This window comes from Crinia signifera, unplaced genomic scaffold (genome assembly GCF_055691185.1).
Source record: "Crinia signifera unplaced genomic scaffold, ASM5569118v1 HAP2_SCAFFOLD_205, whole genome shotgun sequence".
Classification (NCBI taxonomy): domain Eukaryota; kingdom Metazoa; phylum Chordata; class Amphibia; order Anura; family Myobatrachidae; genus Crinia; species Crinia signifera.
In genome coordinates, this window is record NW_028142098.1 from 118,697 (window position 1) to 146,621 (window position 27,925).

A 27,925-nucleotide genomic window follows, 5' to 3' on the forward strand; every position below is an offset into this window, starting at 1 on the left:
CACTGGAGTTGACTTTATATAGTGTGGCGAGCGCAGCAAACCACCGAGCCCAAAGCGTGGCGAGCGTACGCGGATTACTTCACATGTATTCCGCGTCCGCTCGCCACGCTTCGGTCTCGGTGGCTCGCTGCTCTCGCCACACTATCTAAAATCAACTCCATGCCGACGTGGATAGTGGGGGTATGAAAAGGTCGGAGGACGCGTACCGCCGCCCCTCGTGGGCTCGCTGCGCTCGCCACGCTTCGGGTTGGCGCTGATAGTGGAGTGGCGTTAACAATGGGGGGCCATTTGACATAATTACCCATCAGGGTGGGTGTACAATTAAAAATCGGGTGTGTGGGTGCATTTAACATTGTAATCAGCCATCAGGGTGGCTGTACAATGTGAAATCAGGTGTAATCGCGTCGCATTGCATCGTATGCCATTATACGATGCGACGCAATGTTAAAATTGTACAGAATCGTACAGAGAGCCCTTAACCCCTTCCTGACAGAGCCAGTTTTTGCATTCCTGACAGAGCCCTTTTTTTCAAATCTGACATGTCTCACTTAAGTGGGGATAACTTTTTTTTGCTTTTACTTATCCCAGTGATTTTGAGATTGTTTTTTCGTGACACATTGTACTTCAAATTAGTGGTAAATTTGGGTCAATACAGTCTGTGTTTTTTTGTGAAAAATACCAAAATGTCGTAAAAAAATGGAAAATTTAGCAATTTGCAAAATGTTAAATTTTCTGCTTGTGAGACAAATAATCATACCACTCAAAATAGTTAATAACTAACATAGACCATATGTCTACTTTATGTTGACATCATTATTTCAACTTCCTTTTAATTTTTTTGGACACTAGGAGGCTTACAATATGAATAGCAAATTCTCAAATTTTCAAGAAAATTTCAAACACTGATTTTTTTAGGGACCAGTTCAGTTCTGATGTGACTTTGAGGGACTTGTATGTGAGACACCCCCATAAATGATACCATTTCAAAAACTGCACCCCTCACAGTATTCAAAACAGCATTTTGGAAGTTTGTTAACCCTTTAGGTGTTTCACAGGAATTAAAACAAAGTGTAGGTGAAATTTCAAAATTTCATTTTTTTTGCAGATTTGCAATTTGAATACATTTTTCTAAGGAACACAGTACATTTTACTAGAGAAATGTGACTAAAAATTGATTCCCCCAATTCTTTTGTTTTCATAAATATCCTATATGTGGCCCTAGTGTGCACGTTGACCAAACCACAGGCTTCATAATAGAAGGAGCACCTACTTGATTTTGGAGCCTCCTTTTTATGAGATTATTTTTTAGGCACCATGTAGGTTTCTAGGCACCATAAGATGCTAAAAGTTAGGAACCCCCCCACAAGTGACCCCATTTTGCAAACTACACCCCTCAGGGAATTCATCTAGGGGTATAGTGTACATTTCAAACCCCCAGGGGTTTCACCAATTTTGATACAAGTGGGCAGTGAAAATGAAAAATTACATTTTTTTACACAAAAATGCAGTTCTGGCTCAAAATTTTTCATTTTTAAAAGGTATGAAGGAGAAAAAGCACCCCAAAATCTGTGCCCCAATTTCTCCCGAGTACGGCAATGCCTCACATGTGACCAAAAAATACCAGTTGGGTGCATGGCAGGACTCAGAAGGGAAGGAGTGATTTTTGGATTTTGCAGCACAGATTTTGGTGGAATGAATGGTGGGTGCTATGTTGCACCAATACAGTGGAACCCCCCCACAAGTCACCCCATTTTGCAAACTACACCCCTCAGGGAATTGATCTAGGGGTATAGTGTACATTTCAAACCCCCGGGGGTTTCACCAATTTTGATACAAATGGGCAGTGAAAATGAAAAATTACATTTTTTTACACAAAAATGCAGTTCTGGCTCAAAATTTTTCATTTTCAGAAGGAATGAAGGAGACAAAGCACCCCAAAATGTGCCCCAATTTCTCCCGAGTACGGCAATGCCTCATGTGTGACCAAAAAGTGGCAGGACTCAGAAGGGAAGGAGTGATATTTGGATTTTGCAGCACAAATTCTGGTGGAATGATGGTGGGTGCTATGTCGCATTAGCAAGACCCCCAAAGCACCAATACAGTGGAACCCCCCCACAAGTGACCCCATTTTGCAAACTACACCCCTCAGGGAATTCATCTAGGGGTATAGTGTACATTTCAAACCCCCAGGGGTTTCACCAATTTTGATACAAATGGGCAGTGAAAATGAAAAATTACATTTTTTTACACAAAAATGCAGTTCTGGCTCAAAATTTTTTATTTTCAGAAGGTATGGAGGAGAAAAAGCACCCCAAAATCTGTGCCCCAATTTCTCCCGAGTATGGCAATGCCTCATATGTGACCAAAAAATACCAGTTGGGTGCATGGCAGGACTCAGAAGGGAAGGAGTGATTTTTGGATTTTGCAGCTCAGATTCTGGTGGAATGTTGGTGGGTGCTATGTGGCATTAGCAAGACCCCCGAAGCACGGTGAAATGATGAACCTAATAATCCATAGATGTGTGGTATATTTTAAAACACTCCTTTATACATAGGCCGGGTTTGTCGGGGCAAGTTTCACAGTGGAAAATAGTTTCCTTTCTTATTCCCTTTTTATAGCAAACTTTGCACCTTTTTTGTGTCCTGCCCTTTCTTGCAGTGGAGGGGATTTCGTTCGGAAAATGCTGCCCTGGTACAATACGGGGGCCAGTACTAGAAGTACTGGGGCCCTCTGCCTGCTGGTTCCCAAATACTAGGCCCTTTATGACTTCCTCTTGAAAGTGCATAAATGTCCCCCTCTGGCCAGTAGAACGGAATAGCACGTAAGCGTTATACAGTGCCATCTGGATGATATACACGGCCAGCTTCTTGTACCAGATTTTTGTTTTCCGCAGGGCACTGTACGGCTTCAGTACCTGATCTGAAAGATCCACTCCGCCCATGTACCTATTGTAATCCAGGATACAATTAGGTTTTGAGGTGTGGGTACTGGTACCTCGTACAGGGACGGAGGTGGTACTGTCTCCGTGAATTGTTGTCAGTATAAGGACATCCCTCTTGTCCTTATATTTGACCAACAACATATTTTCGGTGCATATTCCCCTGCTTTCACCCCTTCTCATTACTTGGGCAATGTGCGTTTTTGGGAGGCCTCTTTGGTTCTTGCGCACAGTACCGCAAGCTGCTGTACCTCTTGAACCAAGGGCCTTAAACAGGGGGATGCTAGTGTAAAAGTTATCCACATAGAGGTGATAACCTTTATCCAGGAAGGGGTGCACTAAATCCCAGACAATTTTTCCACTAACACCTACGAGGGAGGGGGGGCATTCTGGCGGTTCAATTCTTGAATCCTTCCCTTCATATACCCTAAACCTGTGAGTGTACCCTGAGGTGCTTTCACACAGCTTATACATTTTTATGCCATACCTTGCCCTCTTACTGGGAAGGTACTGGCGGAATTTAACCCTTCCTTTAAAATGTATAAGGGACTCGTCTATGCAAATGAATTTATCTGGGATGTACATCTCTTCAAATTTGGCACTGAAATGATCAATGACCGGCCTGACTTTGAATAGCCGGTCAAAGGTGGGATCATCTCTGGGTGGGCACTGTGCATTATCGTTGTAATGCAAAAATTTAAGGATCGTCTCAAATCGAGCCCGGGGCATGGCCATACGGTAAAATGGGGTGCTGTACAGAACATCTGTACTCCAATATTGCCTAATTTCTGGCTTTTTTACTATGCTCATATGAAACACCAGACCCCAAAACGTCATCATCTCTACTGCATCTACAGGGGTCCACCTAGCAAATGATGACGTGGGGTTTTGAGCAATAAACTGCTGGGCATATAAATTAGTTTGGTCCACCATTAAATTTATAAAATCATCAGAGAAAAATAATTTGAAAAAGTCAATTTCTCTGAGACCTGTGGAATCAAATTGGATTCCTGGCATGGCCAAAAACTCAGGAACCTGGGGCTCAAAATTGTCTGGTGGTGGGGTCCATACGAGATCAATTATTGGGGGGGGGGGTCTCAGCTGCTCTACGGGGGCGTCTTTGAGGGGGTCCCTCATCACCAGAGGAGGAAGAGGAGCTTAAGGCGAATCCTTCAAATTCCCCGCTTGCATCACTGGCTGTGTCAGAGTCAGAAGCAAGCATGGCATATGCCTCCTCCACTGAATACATTCTTCTGGATGACTGGGATGACATTTGGGATGACATTTGGGATGCCATTTTTATTTTTGTGTTACTGGTAGTGAAATGTTTCAACACGTGTATAGTGTAGGGGGGGTACAAACTTTATTTCAACCAGGGGGGTATGTAGTGTGTAGTGTGTATGTAGTGCAGAAAAAAAAAAATACTTTATACAAAAAAAAAAAAATGAAGGGGTTAAAAAAAAAAAAAAATTGAAGGGGGTTAAAAAAAAAAAAAAAAAGGTCCTGCGCCAAAAATTGAGCACAGATGTTGGTCAGTAACGTCCGTCACTGAACAGCGCTCAAAGGCAACAGGAATTTGATCAAAAAAAAAAAAAAATAGATCAACCCTGTGCCGAAAAAGATGATCAGTGATGTACGTCACTGATCAGCGCACAGCGGCCACAGGACACCCCCAAAATCACAGTGTGTGTAAAAAAAAAATTAAAAAAAGACCCCACAGCACACACAAAAAAAAAAAAGGTGATCAGTGATGCGACACTGATTACCAGTGAGGGGCAGCAGGTGCACAACCTTTGGTGCAACTGACAGTGCAACTGGCAGGTATATATAAAAAAAAAAAAAAACCTCTGCACCCCTAAAAAGTTGCTGATCACCTCAGATATAGTGATCAGCACAAAAGGCGGGGGCAGCAGACACAAAATTTAGCACTCTCTATCACTCTCTGTCACTATCTCTCTCTATCTCTCTCTATCTCTCTCTATCTCTCTCTATCTCACTATCTATCACTCTATGACACTGCAGCAGCAGCACTGACAGTTATATATATGAAAAATAACCCCTGCACCCCCAAAAAGTTGCTGGGGGTGCACAAAAGGGGGGCAGCAGACAAAATATAGCAGTCTCTATCACTCTCTGTCACTATCTCTCTCTATCTCTCTATCTCTCACTATCTATCACTCTATGACACTGCAGCAGGTATATATATATATATATATAAAAAATACCCTGCGCCCCCAAAAAGTTGCTGATCAGTTAATTTATACTGATCAGCACAAAAGGGGGGGCAGCAGTCAGTTATATAAAAAAATATATAGCACGATCTGTCACTATCTCTCTATCTCTCTCTATCTCTCTCTCTCTATCTCTCTATCTATAACTCTATTACACTGCAGCAGCACAAAATATAGCACTCTCTGTCACTAGGCCTCTCTATCTCTCTCTCTCTATCTCTCTCTAACTCGATGACACTGCAGCAGCACAACACAGCACAACACAGCACAGGATGTCACAAGATGAAGCAAGATCCCAAGCAGTGATCAGGTAAGTATTGAGCAAGGTTCTGGTCAGTAAATGGCGACAGCTGGGCACGGTGACCGCACTGCACGCTATTCCAGACCGGAATGGCGTCTGCAGTGTAGTCCCCGTTAGTTTAAACCCCCCTCCATGGCTGTGATTGGTCCGTCGGTCCGACGGACCAATCACGGCCTTTGGGGGCGGGCGGGGTGAGGTGGGGTGACACCAGTGTCACCCTTACACCCCGCGGTGATTGGTGCTGTACTTTACAGCACCAATCACCTCCGATCCCGTGTCACCGGCGAACGTTATTCGCCGGTGACACAGAAAACGCTGTAATTGGCTGTTCACACTGAACAGCCAATCACAGCGATCGCCGACGGGGGGGCTGCATCGCAGCCCCCCCTGGGCATGCAGGGACATGTCTGCTGTCAGGGACAGCAGACATCGTCCCTCTGTCACTGCGTCTCTAGACGCAGTGACAGTTAGAAGCCATGACGTATATATACGTCATGTGTCGGGAAGTACTTCCCGGCCATGACGTATATATACGTCAAATGTCGGGAAGGGGTTAAAACCCTAATATCGGCTCTGATCGGTGCATACCTTAAGTTAATGGTATGCGATGGACCCGACGGGCGCCGTGCTAAGAAACAAGTACCTTATACTCTGCTGTATAATGTAGGTATGATGTCAGTATTATTCTCTGCTGTGTCATGTAGATGTGATGTCAGTATTATGCTCTGATGTGTAATGTAGATGTGATGTCAATATTATGCTCTGCTGTGCAATGTAGATGTGATGTCAGTATTATGCTCTGATGTGTAATGTAGATGTGGGGCGAAATGTAATAGGGTGTGATTTTTAGACATGTGCGATTTTTGGTCAAAAACGGCCGAAATCGCACATTTTCCGAAAATCGCACATTTAATAGGTTGAAAATCGCGGTAAAAAATCGCACTTTTTACCGCGAAATCGCACTTTTAGAAGTGCGATTTTTAGTCACATTTCAAATCGCATCCAGATGTTTTCCCATTATAAAGTATACAACTCGCAAATGTAATAGGGTGCGATTTTTGGTAAATGTTACCAAAAATCGCAAAAAAAAATAGACCAGGTTCTGACAGGCGAATTTCACAGAACCATGCACAGATCATTGAGATCTGTGCATGGTTCTGTTAATAAAAATGTGTAAAAGTGTTTTTATTAAAAAAAAAACGGCGTGGGGTCCCCCCTCCTAAGCATAACCAGCCCCGGGCTCATTGAGCCGGACCTGGTTCCAAAAATACGGGGGGACAAAAAGCATAGGGGTCCCCCGTATTTCTGAAACCAGCCCCGGACTCTTGGACCGGTCCTGGTTCCAAAAATACGGGGGACAAAAAATCTGGGGGTCCCCCGTATTTTGAAACCAGCACCGGGCTCCAACAGCCCACGGTGTCATGCCACAGCCGGGGGACACTTTTTATACAAGGTCCCCCGGCCAAAACATGAGCACCGTGGCTGGTCAGCCTTGGACGGGGTACCTGGGGTAGTTGGAGAACCACAAGTCCCAGCATGCGGGGCATTAATGGGCCCGCTGGGACTTGTAGTCCACCTGTAAAAAGAATGTTTATAAAAAACACACACACAGAGAAGTAAAAGTTTATTACACACACACACCTCACTTTTACACCAGCGTTACTTACCATTCCTGGATTCAGCGCTGGTCTGGCTGCTTCACAGCCGGCTCCCCCCGCACTGACAGGCAGCGGGGAGAACCGGCTTTCTCCGTTGCCTCTAACAGCTTCTGTAGCGCTGTTCCAGCGCTACAGAGGCTGAGAGCGCGATTGGCCGATACGTCTCCATGGAGACGCATAGCTCAGTCCTGATTGGCTGAGCTATGCGTCTCCATGGAGACGCATAGCTCAGCCAATCGCGCTCTCAGCCTCTGTAGCACTGGGACAGCGCTACAGAAGCTGGTAGAGGCAACGGAGAAAGCCGGTTCTCCCCGCTGCCTGTCAGTGCGGGGGGAGCCGGCTGTGAAGCAGCCAGACCAGCGCTGGATCCAGGAATGGTAAGTAACGCTGGTGTAAAAGTGAGGTGTGTGTGTAATAAACTTTTACTTCTCTGTGTGTGTGTTTTTTATAAACATTCTTTTTACAGGTGGACTACAAGTCCCAGCGGGCCCATTAATGCCCCGCATGCTGGGACTTGTGGTTCTCCAAGTCCCAGAATGCGGGGGAGGTCTGCTGGCACTTGTAGTTCTCCGGTATAAAGCAATGTAACGTATGATCGATTTAACCCTATCAGGCCGGCGTCCACTGGCCACGGACGCCGGTGACAGCCCCGGGCTTCAGCCCTGGACGGGTGAACCCCTTTATTGTGGGGGGTCCCCACTCCTCCAGGTACCCCGTCCAAGGCTGACCAGCCACGGTGCTCATGTTTTGGCCGGGGGACCTTGTATAAAAAGTGTCCCCCGGCTGTGGCATGACACCGCGGGCTGTTGGAGCCCGGTGCTGGTTTCAAAATACGGGGGACCCCCAGATTTTTTGTCCCCCGTATTTTTGGAACCAGGACCGGTCCAAGAGTCCGGGGCTGGTTTCAGAAATACGGGGGACCCCTATGCTTTTTGTCCCCCGTATTTTTGGAACCAGGTCCGGCTCAATGAGCCCGGGGCTGGTTATGCTTAGGAGGGGGGACCCCACGCCGTTTTTTTTTAAACTTTTTTTTTTTTGCACAAAATCGCATTTATGAAAATGCGCACATTTTCATGACTGAAAATGCGCACATTTTCATGACTAAAAATCGCCCGAAATCGCGGCAAATCGCATTTTTTGCCACAAATTTGCATCTCATTACATATGCGAATTCGCGGCAAAAAAATTCGATTTTTAAAGGTGCGATTTGGTGCGATTTTTTTTTAGTCTAAAAAATCGCACCCTATTACATTTCGCCCGTGATGTCAGTATTATGCTCTGCTGTGTAATGTAGGTGTGATGTCAGTATTATGCTCTGCTGTGTAATGTAGGTGTGATGTCAGTATTATGCTCTGCTGTGTAATGTAGGTGTGATGTCAGTATTATGCTCTCCTGTGTAATGTAGGTGTGATGTCAGTATTATGCTCTCCTGTGTAATGTAGGTGTGATGTCAGTATTATGCTCTGCTGTGTAATGTAGGTGTGATGTTAGTATTATGCTCTGCTGTGTCATATTAGATGTGATGTCAGTATTATGCTCTGCTGTGTAATGTAGGTTTGATGTCAGTATTATACTCTGCTGTGTCATGTAGATATGATGTCAGTATTATGCTCTGCTGTGTAATGTAGGTGTGATGTTAGTATAATTTTCTGATGTGTAATGTAGGAGGGACGTCGGTGTCTATCCCTGCTGTGTAATGTAGGAGTGATGTCACTATTATGTTTTGCTGTGTAATGTAGGCGTCATGTCAGTGTGTAGCCCTGCTGTGCAATATAGGTGTGATGTCAGTAGTATTATGCACTGCTGTATAATGTAGGTGTGATGTCAGTATTATGCTCTGCTGTGTAATGTAGGCCTGATGTCAGTATTATGCTCTGCTGTGTCATGTAGGTGTGATGTCAGTATTATGCTCTCCTGTGTAATGTAGATAAGATGTCAGTTTAATGCTCTGCTGTATAATGTAGGTGTGATGTCAGTATTATGCTCTGCTGTATAATGTAGGTGTGATGTCAATATTATGCTCTGCTGTGCAATGTAGATGTGATGTCAGTATTATGCTCTACTGTGTAAAGTAGGTGTGATGTCGGTATTATGCTCTGCTGTGTAATGTAGGTGTGATGTCAGTATTATGCTCTGCTGTGTAATGTAGGTGTGATGTCAGTATTATGCTCTGCTGTGTAATGTAGGCGTCATGTCAGTATTATGCTCTGCTGTTTAATGTACAGTAGGTGTAATGTCAGTATTATGCTCTGCTGTGTAAAGTAGATGTGATGTCAGTATTATGCTCTGCTGTGTAATATAGGTGGGACGTCGGTGTCTATCCCTGCTGTGTAATGTAGGTATGATGTCACTGTCTATCCCTGCTGTGTTATGTAGGTGTGATGTCAGTATTATGCTCTGCTGTGTAATGTAGGTGTGATGTCAGTATTATGCTCTGCTGTGTAATGTAGGCGTCATGTCAGTATTATGCTCTGCTGTTTAATGTACAGTAGGTGTAATGTCAGTATTATGCTCTGCTGTGTAATGTAGATGTGATGTCAGCATTATGCTCCTGCTGTGTAATATAGGTGGGACGTCGGTGTCTATCCTTGCTGTGTAATGTAGGAGTGATGTCACTATTATGCTCTGCTGTGTAATGTAGGTGTCATGTCAGTATTATGCTCTGCTGTATAATGTAGGTGTGATGTCAGTATTATGTTCTGCTGTGTAATGTATGCCTGATGTCAGTATTATGCTCTCCTGTTTAACGTAGATAAGATGTCAGTTTAATGCTCTGCTGTGTAATGTAGATGTGATGTCAGTATTATGCTCTGCTGTGTAATGCAGGTGTGATGTCAGTATAATGCTCTGCTGTGTCATGTAGGTGTGATGTCAGTATTATGCTCTGATGTGTAATGTAGATGTGATGTCAATATTATGATCTGATGTGTAATGTAGATGTGATGTCAGTATTATGCTCTGCTGTGTAGTGTAGGTGTGATGTCAGTAGTATGTTCTGCTGTGTAATGTAGATGGGATGTCAATGTATTTCCCAAATGTATAATGTAGGTGTGATGTCAGTATTATGCTCTGCTGTTTAATGTACAGTAGATGTGATGTCAGTATTATGCTCTGCTGTGAAATACAGGTGTGATGTCAGTATTATGCTCTGCTGTGTAATGTAGATGTGATGTCAGTATTATGCTCTGCTGTGTAATGTAGGTGTAATGTCAGTAGTATGCTCTGCTGTGTAATGTAGGTGGGATGTCATTGTGTATCCCAACTGTGTAATGTACAGATGGAGCCGGGCTTGTCTTTGCAGGGGATGGCGGCAGAATCGCCAGCCTCCATCCCCCGCCAGCCGCCATCCCCCGCCAGCCGCCATCTGTATCTGCGAAAGGGGACTTGTCACTGGTCACCCGGGGACCTCACTGCCTCCCCGCACCCCCCCCTAATCCTGTCCGTTTCCCTGAATCGGAGGACAGGTTCCCGTCGCCCCGCCGCCCGGAAACTGAGACGCGCGTGCGTCTCAGTCAGATGGAGAGCCTTCTTGCTGGCGGATCGCCAGTGGTGACAGTCTGGCGATTCGCCAGCAAGAGGGAGCCCGGCTCCATCTGTAGGTGTGATATCAGTGTGTAGCTCTGCTGTTTAATGTACAGTACGTGTGATGTCAGTATTATGCTCTGCTGTGCAATGTAGGTGTGATGTCAGTATTATGCTCTGCTGTGCAATGTAGGTGTGATGTCAGTATTATGCTCTGCTGTGTAATGCAGGTGTGATGTCAGTGTGTACCCCTGCTGTGTAATGTATGTGTGATTCTAGTCTGTAGCCCTTATTTGCAATGCTGGTGTGATTTCAGTAATATGCTCTGCTATATAATGTAGGTGTGATGTCAGTATTATGCTCTGCTGTATAATGTAGGTGTGATGTCAGTATTATGCTCTGCTGTATAATGTAGATGTGATGTCAGTAATATGCTCTGATGTGTCATGTAGATGTGATGTCAGTATTATGCTCTACTGTGTCATGTAGATGTGATGTCAGTATTATGCTCTGATGTGTAATGTAGGTGTGATGTCAGTATTATGCTCTGCTGTGTAATGTAGGTGTGATGTCAGTGTGTAGCCCTGCTGTGTCATGTAGATGTGATGTCAGTAATATGCTCTGATGTGTAATGTAGGTGTGATGTCAGTATTATGCTCTGCTGTGTCATGTAGATGTGATGTCAGTATTATGCTCTGCTGGGTCATGTAGGTGTGATGTCAGTGTGTAGCCCTGCTGTGTAATGTAGGTGATGTCAGTATAATGCTCTGCTGTGCAATGTAGGTGTGATGTCAGTATTATGCTCTGCAATGCAATGTAGGTGTGATGTCAGTATTATGCTCTGCTGTGTAATGTAGGTGTGATGTCATTATTATTTTCTAATGGGTAATGTAGGTGGGACGTCGGTGTCTATCCCTGCTGTGAAATGTAGGAGTGATGTCACTATTATGCTCTGCTGTGCAATGTAGGTGTGATGTCAGTATTATGCTCTGCTGTATAATGTAGGTGTGATGTCAGTATTATTCTCTGCTGGGTAATGTAGGTGTGTAGTCAGTATTCTGCTCTGCTGTGTAATGTAGGTGTGATGTCAGTATTATGCTCTGCTGTGTATCGTAGGTGTGATGTCAGTATAATGCTCTGCTGTATAATGTAGGTGTGATGTTAGTATTATGCTCTGCTGTGTCATATTATATGTGATGTCATTATTATGCTCTGCTGTGTAATGTAGGTTTGATGTCAGTATTATGCTCTGCTGTGTCATGTAGATGTGATGTCAGTATTATGCTCTGCTGTGTATCGTAGGTGTGATGTCAGTATTCTGCTCTGCTGTATAATGTAGGTGTGATGTTAGTATTATGCTCTGCTGTGTCATATTATATGTGATGTCATTATTATGCTCTGCTGTGTAATGTAGGTTTGATGTCAGTATTATGCTCTGCTGTGTCATGTAGATGTGATGTCAGTATTATGCTCTGCTGTGTAATGTAGGTGTGATGTCAGTATTATTTTCTGATGTGTAATGTAGGAGGGACGTCGGTGTCTATCCCTGCTGTGTAATGTAGGAGTGATGTCACTTTTATGTTCTGCTGTGTAATGTAGGCGTCATGTCAGTGTGTAGCCCTGCTGTGCAATATAGGTGTGATGTCAGTAGTATTATGCACTGCTGTATAATGTAGGTGTGATGTCAGTATTATGCTCTGCTGTGTATTGTAGGCCTGATGTCAGTATTATGCTCTGCTGTGTCATGTAGGTGTGATGTCAGTATTATGCTCTGCTGTGTAATGTAGGTGTGATGTCAGTATTATGCTCTGCTGTGTCATGTAGGTGTGATGTCAGTATTATGCTCTGCTGTATAATGTAGGTGTGATGTCAGTATTATGCTTTGCTGTGTAATGTAGATGTGATGTCAGTGTGTAGCTCTGCTGTGTAATGTAGGTGTGATGTCAGTATTATGCTCTGCTGTGTAATGTAGGTGTGATGTCAGTATTATGCTCTGCTGTGTCATGTAGATGTGATGTCAGTATCATGCTCTGCTGTGTCATGTAGGTGTGATGTCAGTATTATGCTCTGCTGTGTCATGTAGGTGTGATGTCAGTATTATGCTCTGCTGAGTAATGTAGGTGTGGTGTCAGTGTGTAGCTCTGATGTGTAATGTAGATGTGATGTCAGTATTATGCTCTGCTGTGTAATGTAGGTGTGATGTCAGTATTATGCTCTGCTGTGTAATGTAGGTGTGATGTCAGTAGTATGCTCTGCTGTGTCATGTAGGTGTGATGTCAGTATTATGCTCTGCTGTGTAATGTAGGTGTGATGTCAGTATTATGCTCTGCTGTGTCATGTAGGTGTGATGTCAGTATTATGCTCTGCTGTGTAATGTAGGTGTGATCTCAGTGTGTAGCTCTGATGTGTAATGTAGATGTGATGTCAGTATTATGCTCTGCTGTGTAATGTAGGTGTGATGTCAGTATTATGCTCTGCTGTGTAATGTAGGTGTGATGTCAATGTGTAGCTCTGCTGTGTAATGTAGGTGTGATGTCAGTATTATGCTTTGATGTGTACTGTAGATGTGATGTCAGTATTATGCTATGCTGTGTCATGTAGATATGATGTTAGTATTATGCTCTGCTGTGTAATGTAGATGTGATGTCAGTATTATGCTCTGCTGTGTCATGTAGATGTGATGTCAGTGTGTAGCTCTGCTGTGTAATGTAGTTCTGATGTCAGTATTCTGCTTTGCTGTGTCATATAGATGTCATGTGAGTATTATGCTCTGCTGTATCATGTAGACTCTGAGTCATGTAGACTATGGACACCTACCTCATAATTCATTTCATCTGGATCCGGACCTGCCGCCTACCCAAATAAACTTTTTCACCCACTTTATTGCTCCATTGCTTGGATTTAGGGATGCCAATCCCGGGACATTTTTTCAATCCCGGGAATCGGGATTGAAAAATGCTCAATCCCGGGATTCCCGGGATTGGCATGCCTAAAAGAAAAATGCCCCCCACACTAACTGACTCTTGGGGAGGGGGGCAGGTGGTTGGAATGGCGGCAAGCAGGTGTCGGGGCCACACACTTACTTTTGGTGAGCGCCGAGCGGGGGAAGCAGGCGGCTTCAGTGAAGAGGCAGGCGGCTAGCGGTAGTAGCGGATCCGACGGTGGGGGTGTAGTGCTACGGCCTGCGCAGCGTGTCCTGTGACCTAATCACGCTGCGCAGGCCGCACGCCGGCACGGGGACAGCGTCTGAGCGAGTGCTCAGACGTTGCCCAGCATTAGACTGCGCTTGTGCAGTCTAATCCTGAAATCCCGGGATTGGAGTATCCAATCCCGGGATTGAAATCCCGGTCATTTTGGGGCCAAATCCCGGGATCCCGACGATCCGGATCCCGGGATTGGCCACCCTACTTGGACTCCTTCTCTCAATATCACCACTGTGGCGAAAACTGCTGCTATGCATTCCGGAGTGGAATAAACCTCCAAGTGGCCTATTGTGGTAACTATACTCTTCGGCACATTGAGTGACTGCTACATAGGAGTGTCTTGTGGGACTCTATTTTGGTGGTACATCTAGGAACGGATCCCATGCCATTGCTTCTCAGGAGGTGTCTCTTAATCATAATTATGATTGTTTTTAATGTGTTTATTATTAAATACCCCATATTGTAAGTAACTCAATGGTGTATCAGCACTACTTTCTCTTCTTGTTTTGTATACTCTGAGGGATTGCTCTTCCCTTCCAGTAGCCACTTTGCGACACACCCCTTGCCAGCACCCGGTTGGTGGCCTAGGCAACACCCACCCACATTTTTAGTCTAGGTAAATGAAACCTTCCGTTAGGAGTATGGAAGCCAATCCCGGGGCATTTTTTCAATCCCGGGATTCGGGATTGAAAAATGCTCAATCCCGGGATTCCCGGGATCCCGGGATTGGCTTTCCTAATAAAAAGACTGCCCCACAATCACTTACATTTTGAGGGGTTGCTGGGTGGGGGGACCGGTCGTCAATGACGCTGGGTGCGTACTGGCTGGGTGGGCGGGTGGATGCGCTGGCTGGGTAGGTACACTGGCTGGGCGGGCGGGTAGGCACACTGGCTGGGCGGGCAGGTAGGCAAGCTGGCTGGGTGGGCACGTTGGCTGGGCGCACTGGCTGGCTGGGTGGGTGCACTGGCTGGCCGGGCGGTGCGGCATCACAATGCCGGGCGCGACCTCTTCCTGCGCAGCGTGACCTCTGATCTCACGCTGAGAGGTCACGCTGCGCAGTGCTGTCGGATTCAGTATTGAATCCCGGCGGTCGGGATACCGGCGTTCAGAATCCCGACGCCGGAATCCCGACAGCCGAAATGCCGACAAGGGGGGGACGTGGATCGCCACCCCTTGCGGGCTCGCTGCGCTCGCCACGCAGCGGGCCCGGCGCCTCGCTACGCTTGGCACACTAATTTATTCTCCCTCCAGGGGTGTCGTGGACACCCACGGAGGGAGAATGTGTCGGCATTTCGGGATTGTAACTGCATCCCTCGCAGTCTAATCCCGAAATCCCGGGATTGGAAACTCCAATCCCGGGATTGAAATCCCGGTGTTTTGGGGGCCAAATCCCGGGATCCCGCCGATCCCGGGATTGGCCACCCTAGTTAGGAGTTCTGCAAGCCTCTGACAACAGGTCTTCAAGTTCATCAAATTTAGGAAGAAAGGTAACAGCCCTCCTTTATCCGCTTAAAGTTAGGGCCCTTAGACTGGTTGTTCCTTGTCTTCCCTGGATAAGACCACTCTACCTGCATTAACAACACCTCCACATCAATACGGGAAGGGCCGATGCCTGCCGGGGGCGGGCGGCTGACGTCACAGGAAGTTAGCCGACCGCTCCATCTCTTTCATAACGCTTGCAAATATAAGTCAGTTTTCACTGACTTCTATTTGCGAAGGCAGGATAAATCATTTGATGGTCTAGAACCATCGAATGATTTCTCCTGCTAGCGGAGGCATGCAAGGGCATGTGTTCTCGTTACACATCCCCTTGCATGTCTCCAAGGGGAATCAGCATCTGCAGGGGTGCGGGTGTTCAGAAGGGATGCAGTCAAAATCCCGAAGTGGTCATAATAGCGACAAGGACAAAAGCCCGACAAGGACAACATCCTGACATTTAAAATCCCGACAGGGTCAAAATAACGACATATAGAATGTACAGGTGAAACAGTCAACATGACTTTCCGTCGACAGGTCGCAAGGTCGACATGTTTTTTTTCACAGTTTTTTGACCCGACATGTGCCAACAGACGGTATTTCATGCCCTACCATCCACTAGGGAGTGGTGGGAGAATAAAATAGTGTGCCCGAAGCATTGCGAGCGATGCGAGGGGCTGCGGTTCACTTCCAACTGTGTCCATGTCGACTGTGTCGACATTCAGGTAAAAAAAAAACAGTGAAAAAACCCATGTCGACCTCGCGGCCTGTCGACGTAAAGTCATGTTGACTGTTTCACCTGTACATTTTATTTGTCGGGATTTTAAATGTCAGGATTTTGTCCTTGTCGGGATTTTGTCCTTGTTGGTATTATGACCCATTAGGGATTTTGACCGTCGGGATTTCATACCAAATCCGTTCAGAAGGGCAGCGTCTCAGGCACTTGGTAAGCTGCGCAGTTCGCAGATTACAGAGCCAATCTGAATCAGGCCCAGTGTTTGTAAGGAGGGACAGTGACACTTCGATACATTCTCCGGTGGCCTTAGCGCTCATTGACGGGTGAACCCATAGCAGCTTTGCCGGACACTGTTCATCTGCAGGTGCATAATCTGATCAAGTCCCGGCAGTGACACTGTGCGGACGTGCTCAGAAGGAGATCACCCACAAAGACACTTTCAGTAGCTCCAAGTGAACATACTGCTTATTAACAGGAGCAAGAGCAACAATGCGCCGGCAGTAATAATGCGCACGCATGGAGACAATAACTGAGAAACTCTCTGGCTGACTATATTATTATATAAAAGGAGGTGCATACCCAAGACTCAAGGTAGTTAGAATACATATGGGCATATATAGAGAATGCCGTAGCAGCCATAATATGGTTTTATAGGTGCACATACTGACTATCTAGTTGTTTAACATAAAACACGTTCACAGTAAGCTCTGGTGGCTATATATTTGCTCACCCACACAAGCTATTTCATTACTCTACGCGAGCATAGGCCCTCAATGGGGACCGATGTAGAATATCTGCCCATGCGCAGGTCTTCTCTGCGGGCGTCCTCGGAGACTTGCATAGTCTCCAAGGTGCTGGTAGCGGGGTGGGCATATAGGAGGTGGGCAGGGGGCGTTCGCAGCGTTTCCTGGGCGTACCGTACCCAGGAAATGCTGGGTATCAGCATGCGAATGGGGATGGCTACTTGCCTTCCGGGGGCAGGCAGCTGACGTCACCGAATGTCAGCTGCCTACAATGTTCACGGAGCAGGGTGCCACTAATTAGGGTCAGCAGAGAGTGAGCGCTTCAGAAATCGACCATCGAATGATTTTGGGCACTCGCGCAAGGGTGCGAATGAATAAATATTGAAATCATCCTTTCGCAGCGCTGCGGGGAAAATATGCCAATAGCGGGGTGTGGGCATTTGGGCGGTGATACAAAGCTCACAAAGAAGCAAAATAACACTGCTTTGCGAGCCAACCAGAATAAGGGCCATACTGCTTATTAACGGGTGCAAGAATAGTGTAGCCCTGGCAGAAATAATGCTTAAGCATAGAGAACCCCAAGTAGGCATCGGCCTGGCTGCGTTCCCATGGGAATGCCCAGCATTTCATAGAGACGCCCATGCCACTTTCATGGAGGAGAAACATCCTCCGGTGCGTGACAGCACTTGATGCTCTGATGCAGTGAGCTATTAGGGGGAGCAGGCAAGAAACCGAATGGACATTCCAAACTACATCATCTACATATGCGATGGTCAGTGGGATGTACCGCCAATGCTTTGTACATCCCGTCCAGAGAGAGAGAGAGAGAGAGTTGGGGCAGAGAGAGAGAGAGACTGGACACACTTGTCGGCATAAGCAGGCAGCAGACGGAACACAGGAATTCCCCGCCTGACTCTGCAACGCCCCAATTGCTGGCTCAATAATCCTGGCTGGTACACACTTTTGCAGAAGAAAATCAACTAAATAAAAATGTATTGTTTGTGGGGAAACAATTGTTGTCAATGATTTTCATTCTGTCTTTGACTGATCTTCCTTACCCATTGCATTGGCAGGTCTCAGTATCATATCCGCCACAGACGGCTCCTATTTATTTTTGATCTGTCCGACAGCCGGCGCTTACCTGTTCGCTAGGCTGGAAGTATATGCAGCTTAGCGAACAGGACTGAATAAGGCCCTTTATCTGTCTGTGCTCATGGTCGCCATCTCTCTCTCTTTACAGATCTCACACACTCTCCCTCTGCCCCAGGTTAATGGCTGTGAGGGGTAAGGAGACAGGAGGGAAGAAGGACACAGAAAACCTATATGTTACCTAACAACTCACCTCTGATATAATGCTAGAACAGGTCCAGGTGCAGCACATATTCGGTGTACACATAGGTGGCCGGCTGCTCACCCGTTATACTCGTGTAGACCTGGGTAACATAGACAAAGGTTATTACTGCACTATTTATACAATATTGACTATAGTGCACAACCTAGGGGTCTAGTTACTAACATGCAGCAATAAGGTGGATTGTCTATTACCTATTATTGGGGCAACAGAAACTCACTTATTGCCACCATCAGAGAAAGGTGACTAATATCTGGGACTTACAAATACTTTCTACCTCACTCTTCCCAACTGCTTTAAATGTAATAATAAAATACATTTTTTAACCAATTTATCATCTTTTTTTTTTCATGGATATTTGTAAGAAACACCCTTTCAGCATTTTATATGTGGAAATGGGAAACAGGGATAGAGGGGCGCACAATCACTTTACTATAGTGTTCTCAGATCTAGTCCTCTGCATACACTGGCAGTGCATGTTTTCCATATGTCCTTGCTGGAGCACAGGCATATTCATTACTCACTGACACATTATAAAATATCTACAGATGATTCTTAGGATTTCACTTGTGTTTCTGTGAGGAGACCTGTAAATTGTGCGACGTTAGCTTGTCCCAAGAACTGGAAATGGGAAGCAATGCTCCTCTATAAGAAATGAATGTTACAGTAAGGGGGTCATATTGTTCATTTGCACCCCCACGTGGTCCAGCGATGGGTTTTTTCCGTGCATGCACATAATGAATTATGCGCATGTGCAGGGTCCCTGGGCGACTGAACTCAGCGACTGATCAGTTCACACTGACCAATGTGGGCCAGGGGAGTGGGGCAGCAGAGTAGGGTGTCCACCATGGGAACGCTCAGCATTTCATGGCCGTCCCTATGGGATTGCGTGCAGCGGGTGGTGTGCCAGGGTTGGACGGCTGACGTCACATGACGTCGGGCAGGCGGATGACGTCAGCCGTTTGTCCTGGTTTCGGCCGGCCACTGACTTATATTTGCGTGGCCTGGATAAGTCATTCGATGGTCGGTGATCATCAAATGATTTCTCCTGCTGCGGGCACATGAGAGGGTATGTGTATTCGTGACACTTCCCCTCGCATGGTTGCAAGGTGATATGGTGGCGATTCGGCAGGGGCAGGCCCTCTGGGACTCGGTACGCTGCGAGTTTCACAGCTTACCGAGTCAACCAGAATCAGGGCCTAAGTGTAGAGATGGTGATGTGTTATATGTGTTATATAAAATATCTCTCAATAATCCATCTATGCCAAATCACTTCAGTCAGACACAAAGCCCTCTGACTGGCTCACTGGTCACCAAAGGCTATCCGCTTACGCAGCACTTTCCCAGTTACAGGAAGAACACTATACACTTGTACCCAGACCGTCCAATAGGACCCTTCCATCAGGTACAGAAAGCTCTGCTCCCGGACTTCCCAGGTGCAGTTACCTGCAGTGAAACAGCTTTCTCATCAATTATCTAGTTCAACACAGGTGACTACAATCATAAACAGGGGGAAGCCCAAGAGCAGATCCTCTTGTACCTGATGGAAGGGGTCATGATCCCCCAGATCTGTTATTCCCCCACTTCCATCCCTAGCTCCTATCTCACATGTCAATACAGACAAAAGTAAAACAGTAGGGATGGCCATTGACCATCGATTATTCCAAACATCGGTGGTTCATGGCCAATGTCGAATACTTTAGCCATAGATGGGGGAGAACCAGATGGTTTCCCTCCATCGATGAAACAGCAAAACAATGTTTGCCTTTTTTTTTTAAAGCGCCGGGACACAGAGCATAGCTCCGCCCACTGACACCAGCGAAGCCCCGTCCCCCGTGTTTTGATTGGACCACAGCCCAATCAATCAAACACAATGGATGACCATCGATATGTAAAAATATCGATGAACATCCATTGCATAGTTTAGCACTATCGATGGCCAGTTGCAGAATTGCCATCGATGGCAATGGCAACGATGGCCATCCCTATAAAACAGATATTTTAGTAGATGTATTTAAAAGTGAAATAACATAGGCACCTGATTATCACTACCCCAGAGGGCTGTATTCTATTGTATTATGTTGGTGAAATAGTTACAGCCATACATTTATGTACATTTAATGTTCCTTTCTTGCAGTTAGATTATAAATTAGGAACATGTACATAGGATCTCACTGAAATTAGGCACAAATAACATTAACAGGGTAAGTTATAGCAACTTAGAAATCCTAAAAATAAAATTAGACCCATTAACATGGATACTATAGAGTGTATATGGGAGAGCAGCAAGCTGGTCACATGACCCAAGCTATACACTTTCATAGCTGAGAGTGGCAGTTATTTTCCAACTGGCATCTCTGCAGCAGACAGCATCAGAGGAGGAAGCAGCAGCGCAAGCAGAGGATTGAGAAGGGGAGAAAAAGCGATTTCAGGAGACAGAAAGCCAATTACTGGATCAGGTGTACCCGTCGGAAGACGCAGGAGCCAGATCAGGAAAGGTAAATCGACTTAGTGGATCTGGTGTACCCGTCGGAAGACGCAGGAGCCAGATCAGGAAAGGTAAATTGACCAATTGGATCAGGTGTACCCGTCGGAAGACGCAGGAGCCAGATCAGGAAAGGTAAATTGACCAATTGGATCAGGTGTACCCGTCGGAAGACGCAGGAGCCAGATCAGGAAAGGTAAATTGACCAATTGGATCAGGTGTACCCGTCGGAAGACGCAGGAGCCAGATCAGGAAAGGTAAATTGACCAATTGGATCAGGTGTACCCGTCGGAAGACGCAGGAGCCAGATCAGGAAAGGTAAATTGACCAATTGGATCAGGTGTACCCGTCGAAAGACGCAGGAGCCAGATCAGGAGAGGTAAGTCAACTTATTGGATCAGGTGTACCCGTCGGGAGACGCAGGAGCCGGATCAGGAGAGGTAAGTCGACTGATTGGATCAGGTGTACCCGTCGGAAGACGCAGGAGCCAGATCAGCAGAGGTAAGTTGACATATCGGATCAGGTGTACCCGTCGGAAGATGCAGGAGCCGGATCAGAAGATGGAGGAGATGGTCGGGAAGAAGAGGAGAAGGAAGGAGACCTCAAGAAGGCCTGAAAAGGAAGCACCTGAGGAGGAACCCAGCGGCAAGATACAGAAGACAGACCAGAACACAGAGGAGATGGCCGGAAAGAAGAGGTGCAGGAAGGAGACATCAAGAAAGCCTGAAAAGGAAGCACCTGAGGAGTCCAGCAGCAAGATGCAGGAGAAAGACCAGAAGACAGTGAAGAACACTTCATCAAGAAAATCCAGAGAGGAGGAATCGCTGGAAGAGAGAAAGAGAGCGGCAAGCGAGGCTAAAGACCCGGATGAAGATCAGCCAAGACCAGGTAAGCGGAAATGTAGTTGGATGTCCTTGCACTGTAGTTCATTTTCACATTGGCAAAGTTGAATATTGTTTATATAAAAAAAATATAAATAATGTTTTATATGTAATTTATATTCACTTCATTGGTTACTACAGTTATTCAGATAAAGACAGTCTCAAAAAAATGGATTAGTAAAACTACTGTAATATTTATGGAGAAAGGTGCACAACTAAAAAGGTGCTGTAACCTACAGTATAGCTCAGTTTGGTGACAGGCATATGCCGGCATTCGCGGGGTCATTTACACAATGAAAACACAGTATGAATGTTCTTCTACCTTTACCTAGCCTAATCCTAACATTACTATGATTATTACTTTATTAACCCCACACCCAAACATCAGGGGGTTTACAGAATAGCTCTAGGTTTACTGGCACTAAAGGTGGTAATACCCAGGATGGCAGTGCCTGCATTTATACGTGACAGCCCAACCCCCCTGGGGAAGACAGCCATGGTGATAACTGAAGAATGTAGGGCTGGTGTCACCCGGTGTAATGACTCATGGGGGGAAATTTACTAAGATGTGTATGCTACTTCACATGTGATGTTGCTATAGGCAACCAATCAAAATCTACTTCTTATTTATTTAGCATCCTCTAGAAGACAGGATCTTATTGGTTGCCCATAGCAACATCACATGTGAAGTAGAATACACATCTTAGTAAATCCCTCCCCCCTTCCCCCCATGGTGTCATGGCGTTTTTTTCCCTTCATTTAATTATGGACTTGGTACAATATAAGATATTTAATTTAAAGTAATGTATGTTAACATGAATTTCACATATAGGAATACAGATGCAAACCCTTTCAGGCTGTTTATAGGACAACAAAACGCATAATATCCCGTGTCAAACTTGGACATGAAGGGCCCATCAGGCGAATGTAATGGTTGGCATCTATTGTAGCTTAATGCCATTACAAATGTACTACAGGCGATGTGATTAGTGCCAGAACGGTATGGCCAGTAACTACAGGATTAGCTCAGAGGAATTGGCTTGGTCACTAGAACCCCAGGCAATCCTTTTGATCACTAGCAATAATTTACCGGCTTAAATTTGCATGAGAATGCATCACTACCAGTTCCTCAAAACACATAAATGAACATGCTCCATTCCTACAATATCAAATAGGCACTATTCAGTTACGCAACAAAATTATTAAACTCAAAAGTGATCAAGGTGCAGGGCAATACTGTGTCTGAAGTCTGAGGGCACATAGAAAACATTGGTGGTAGGTGTAGAAGGACAGAAAGCCTACACAAGCAGAGGGAAGGGCTAAGGCACTGCTGTTAACAAGGGAAGGGCAGAGAGCCTGGATCAGACAGAGCCCGAGAGTCCAAACCACACAGGGATAGAGCAGAGAGACTGAACCAGACAGGGGAAGGGCAGAGAGGCCGGACCAGACAGGGGAAGGGCAGAGAGGCCGGACCAGACGGGAAGGGCAGAGAGGCCGGACCAGACAGGGGAAGGGCAGAGAGGCCAGACCAGACAGGGGAAGGGTAGAGAGGCCGGACCAGACATACGCATGTGCAGGTCTGCCTGGGGAGCTGGGCACAACAGCTCTCCTTATCGGCTGGGGGGGATTAATACATTTGCCCATAATGGTGCCCGCTTCTCCACGCTATGCAGAAGAAGCGAGACCCATTATTTAAAAAATGTTATGGCCTCCATCATACATCTGCCCCACTGTGTACATTAAAAGTGTAGTTAGGAGTTTGAGGTCACTGTACAATGATGTCTGGCGTTTCCGATTAGCTATAAGTATATTCAGCTTTGTAAAACCCTACAGTGTGTTTTATGTTGTGGTCCCAGTATTCCCACTTCAGTTTTCATCATATTACTGTGTCTTTAGCTGTTAAACAATAATTTCATAATGTCTCTTACTTTACTCCACAAGGACCAAGCAGCGTCTCACCACCGGACAAGGAGGAACCTCTCTTCATGGACAGGTACAAGATCAGCCGTGAGTTAGGAGAGGGCGGCTATGGAGTGGTCCTGCTGGCGCGTGAGATCTCCACCAAGACGGATGTCGCCATAAAGGTCGTGAACAACGAGGGACTGTCAGAGAGAGAAAAAGAGAAGACAAGGATTGAGACCAGGGCCCTACAATCAACATCTGGGAGCCCCTTCTTAGTACATGGCCTCCTGACCTTCCAGACCGAGAACATCTTGGCATTCGTCATGGACTACGCCAACGGAGGAGACTTATTCGACCTGCTGCAATCAAGAGGGCGTCTTGAGTCTACAGCTGCAACGTAAGATCTATGCATAATCTGGTGTATAACTGTGTGACTGTGTGCAAGACAAAATCCTATAGGAGCTTACAGTCTAGGAAATGAGCAAACACACATACTTACATTCACTGTACAATATATGTTATTCCTTGTTGGACTCCCATCACTTTGGGGTATAGGTATGAAGCAGTGATAAGGAAGTGAGCCAGAAGAGAAGTGGCCCATGGCAACCAATCAGCACTGAAGTAAAGGTGCGTACACACGGTAAGATATAGTGCACAATCTAGCTAGCTAGTTGTGAATAGCATGCTAGATAGTGCACTATATCTTCCCGTGTGTACGCACTATCTGACGTACGATGCACGCTCCCACCGGTCGTCTGGCAGGGAGCTGCTCGGGTGAACATGCAACTCAATTCTGGCTAGAAAGCATAAGATGTATAGTGTAGTATAGCTGTGACGTCATATCGTATGTGATATCTTATGCACACTGTACGTTATTATAAGCACAAATCTTATGCTTCTGACCACTGGGACTTTCCTGGGAAATAGTATACACTATCATACGGAACATAAATCGTACCGTGTGTACGCACCTTAACGCCTGTAATTTGCATAGTATGAAATTATACAGAGTAGCTGATTGGTTGCCATAGACCAATTTTCCTCTGGCTCATTGCTCCTCCCTTATCACTGCTCATACAACTACCCCTTTGCCTTTTCCTACTATGACTTTATCCTACCTGTATTTTCTTTTGCCGTTTCTATAGCTGTTAAGGTGGCCATGCGCTACTTCTTGCAGCAGAGTATGGCCATCCAGTCCCTTCGGCCGGAACCTTCCCAGGAGGATCGCATGTGATGTATCGCATACGATCCTTTGACATGTGATGTATCACATGCGACCCCGCTCCCCGCAGTGGGTCCGAGTTGGAGGTCGGACATGCAGCAGGTACGACCTTTGATCTGATGCACAGTGGACCGCGTATCGGATCAGATGTCAAACACACCCGATTTGGCCACTTTTACACAATTTCTCAGCCCGATCCGTCAGAATCAGGTGAAAAGTAGCCAAATTCGGACTAGTGTATGGGCACCTTTACACTATTCCCCATCCTACACTGCATCTCTCTATCCTGCACATACACTACGGCTGATTTGGGATGTTACAATATTGATACATTTCTTCTTTAACAGAGTCTTCGCTGCCGAGATCGTGTCCGGTCTCCAGCACTTCCACAGGATGGGCTTCATCCATCGGTAACTAACTTTCTTTCCTTGTTTAAATAAACATAAAATACAAGGGCTGCATTAGTACTTGTTCTTATTGTGGGAAATAAATCATAGTAGTTACACCCTTATAAACATAACATTACTCTGCGATGCATTCAGTGCTAATATGTGTACTGAGAAATAAGAGGTATGTTAAGATATTTTACTGCCTGCACAGAAGACCCATGTGCAGAAGAACTGGCACTGATGCCATAATATTTGCTATATTCTGCACAGACACAAACTCCATATTTCTGGGGAAGACATATGGCGTTCCAGTCATCCATGCTCGGTGAGCATAAGGGGCAGCCTGGTGCCTCCTCAGCTTTAGGACCTTGTTCATAGCACAACTGCACCCTGGTCTGGCCATGTGGAACAGGCATTTATCAATTGGGAGATGCACTTTTCTACATTTCCAGATGTATCCTCATATAGCCAGCCTCAATCCGCCATGCTGAGTAAGTGCCAGTGAGACCCCAGGTCCCGTGCAACTCTGCCAGCATCCAGCATCTGCCAGCAAATGCCTCTTAGTCACAACATAACACAACTAAGATGCGCCAGGAGACTTTGCCCTAATATGTGTCTGAGGACATATCTGCAGCCTTAGTCACTTACTGTATTATGTATTTCATATACTGTCCATGCTAACAAGTACTTAATGAAGAAATTGTTCCTATTACAGAGACATCAAACCAGAGAACATCCTGCTTCATGACGGCCATATTAAAATCGCCGACTTCGGGCTGGCGTTGGAGAACACACCCAAAACCTCTGGCTACGCTGGAACACGTGGCTACATTGCCCCAGAGGTGAGGCTATAATAAATTAGAGGTCGGCTGTACAGTATAAAGGTGCATGCTACAAACAGTATCGGCTTTATGTCCTAAATGGCATCTAATCATGATCTGCCTTCACTGACAGCCAATCACAGGTGTTTTCCTACACTGGTGGTTTAGGAGTGGCTGGCTGGTTAATGCAGAGCCAGGGAAATCCCTTTTATCATTTTGCAGAGGTTGTTCATAGTGAACTTTTGTATCTATGGGGATTTTCCAGGTTTGGTTTATACCTTTGACTCCTTTATTGGCACTCCCGAGAATTTTACGGGTTATGCTCCAGTTCACGCTGAGATCAGTGCTGCGCTCGGCTTCAGCAGCTGCCCAGCCTTGCCTCCTTCCCCCGGCTGTGTGCGGTGTGACCTTGTAATGTCATCTCACACACAGCCAGGTTCAGGGCCGGGCAGCGGCTGATGGAATGCCCAGCGGCACTGCTCGGCTCTGGGTAATGCAGCGGGGGGGGGGGGGGGGGGGGGGGGGGTGTTGGGAAGCGCTCCCCAAAAAAATACCACTGAAGGGGTTAACTTACACTACGATGAATAAAAGTGGAATATTTTGTATTGAGTAAATAATAACTGGGTCTCATAGTATTATTGTAATAAACCAATTATCTTGTGATGTAAGTAAGGCTAATGGAACACACTGCATAAAAGAAAAATATAAATCATTGCCTCTGCCTGTATGTATGAAATATATCATGTGTCCCAACCAGGGTGCCAGATGTGTCTTTGTCAGTGTAACATCTGATGGCAGGCGTATTGTGCCCAGATCTGCTCTCCTGTTTATAAAGTGTTATTGAGTGAACTTCTTACCTTTTATTGACAGATCATCAAGCGAGAGCCGTATGATGCGGGAGTGGATTGGTACTCCTTCGGTGTGGTGCTATTCGAGATGACAACAGGAAAATCCCCCGAGGAGTGCCACATCTCGGCTTTGGCGGGCTGTCATCTGTGCCCGAATACAAGAAACATCATTGAAGAGGTGAGTGTCAGACCCACCTTAGCATTCAGCACTAGGTAACAAAGAGGCCATAAACAATGTGTCAGCGTCTGTTATTTATACAGAACCCCCATTCTCTAGTATCAGCCATGTAGTTGTTCTACGAGCGGTCATGTAGCTGTACATGGGGAAGCTATATGTAGTTACATAAGTCAGATTACATTACTGGCTCCACCTCCCTGACACACACAAATAAGTGAAGGAAACTCCAAGCCAGAGCAATGCCTGCTGCAGGAGTCACTGTACCACTGACATACACTACTGGTCACGTTATACAGCACCGGCATTTTCCCTGTTTCTATTCAAATGTAAGCAAATCAAGTCCAGTGAATGACCCCCAATGGTACCATGATAAGCAGTAACCTGCTAGAGGTTGGGGGAAAGAATACTAAACTACATAGACACACATCCTCTGATTAGGGGAAAATAATGATTATTTTCTTTGAGGCTAAAAATCATTTGAGAAATACTGTATGTCTCCCAAATATGTGCTGTAAGGAATCAGACTGCAGCTGAACAGAAACTTAGTTGCCCTCACGTTCCTCTTTCCAGCTCCTGTGTGGTGACCCTGAGATGCGTCTGGGTGAGAACGGCAACATCAGAGAACATCCATTCTTCACGGGAATCGATTGGGAGAAGTTAGAACATCTGCAGGACCCATTCACTCCCAGCTTCTCCCTGCAGCCACCACAGTGAAGGTAACATCACTTCCCCAGGTGCAGGAGGTATAACATCATCTCACACAGGAGCAGCCGATACCTCCATCAGTAGCCACAGAACAACTTCCAGCTTCCAGAAGAACACCTGGCTTCTCCGTCAGCCCGAATTACACAAGGTGGCAGAACATCGCCCCTCAACTAACAACTACGGTATGTTCTCCAACGCCCATCAAGTACTGGAGACCGAGAGACCGGAACATCAAATCTCTTCCTGATTGGGTAAGTACGATCCAACCCATATTATGCGCAATGTTTGGTTTCTGCACATGTGATCACATGGCAGAACAACGAACACCTCTGCTG

General features: G+C 45.9%; 1 long non-coding RNA gene across 1 annotated transcript in view; it reads right to left on the minus strand.

The window, feature by feature from the left end:
- Positions 1-24,939, minus strand: part of LOC146053790 (uncharacterized) — an 89,641-nt gene extending 64,702 nt beyond the window's left edge. The window contains exons 1-2 of the long non-coding RNA XR_014467813.1: positions 23,454-24,939; positions 18,151-18,241 (exon numbers count right to left, since the gene is read on the minus strand). This is a non-coding gene — a long non-coding RNA (uncharacterized LOC146053790). The remainder of the gene's footprint in view (positions 1-18,150; positions 18,242-23,453) is intronic.
- Positions 24,940-27,925: the final 2,986 nt, after the last annotated feature.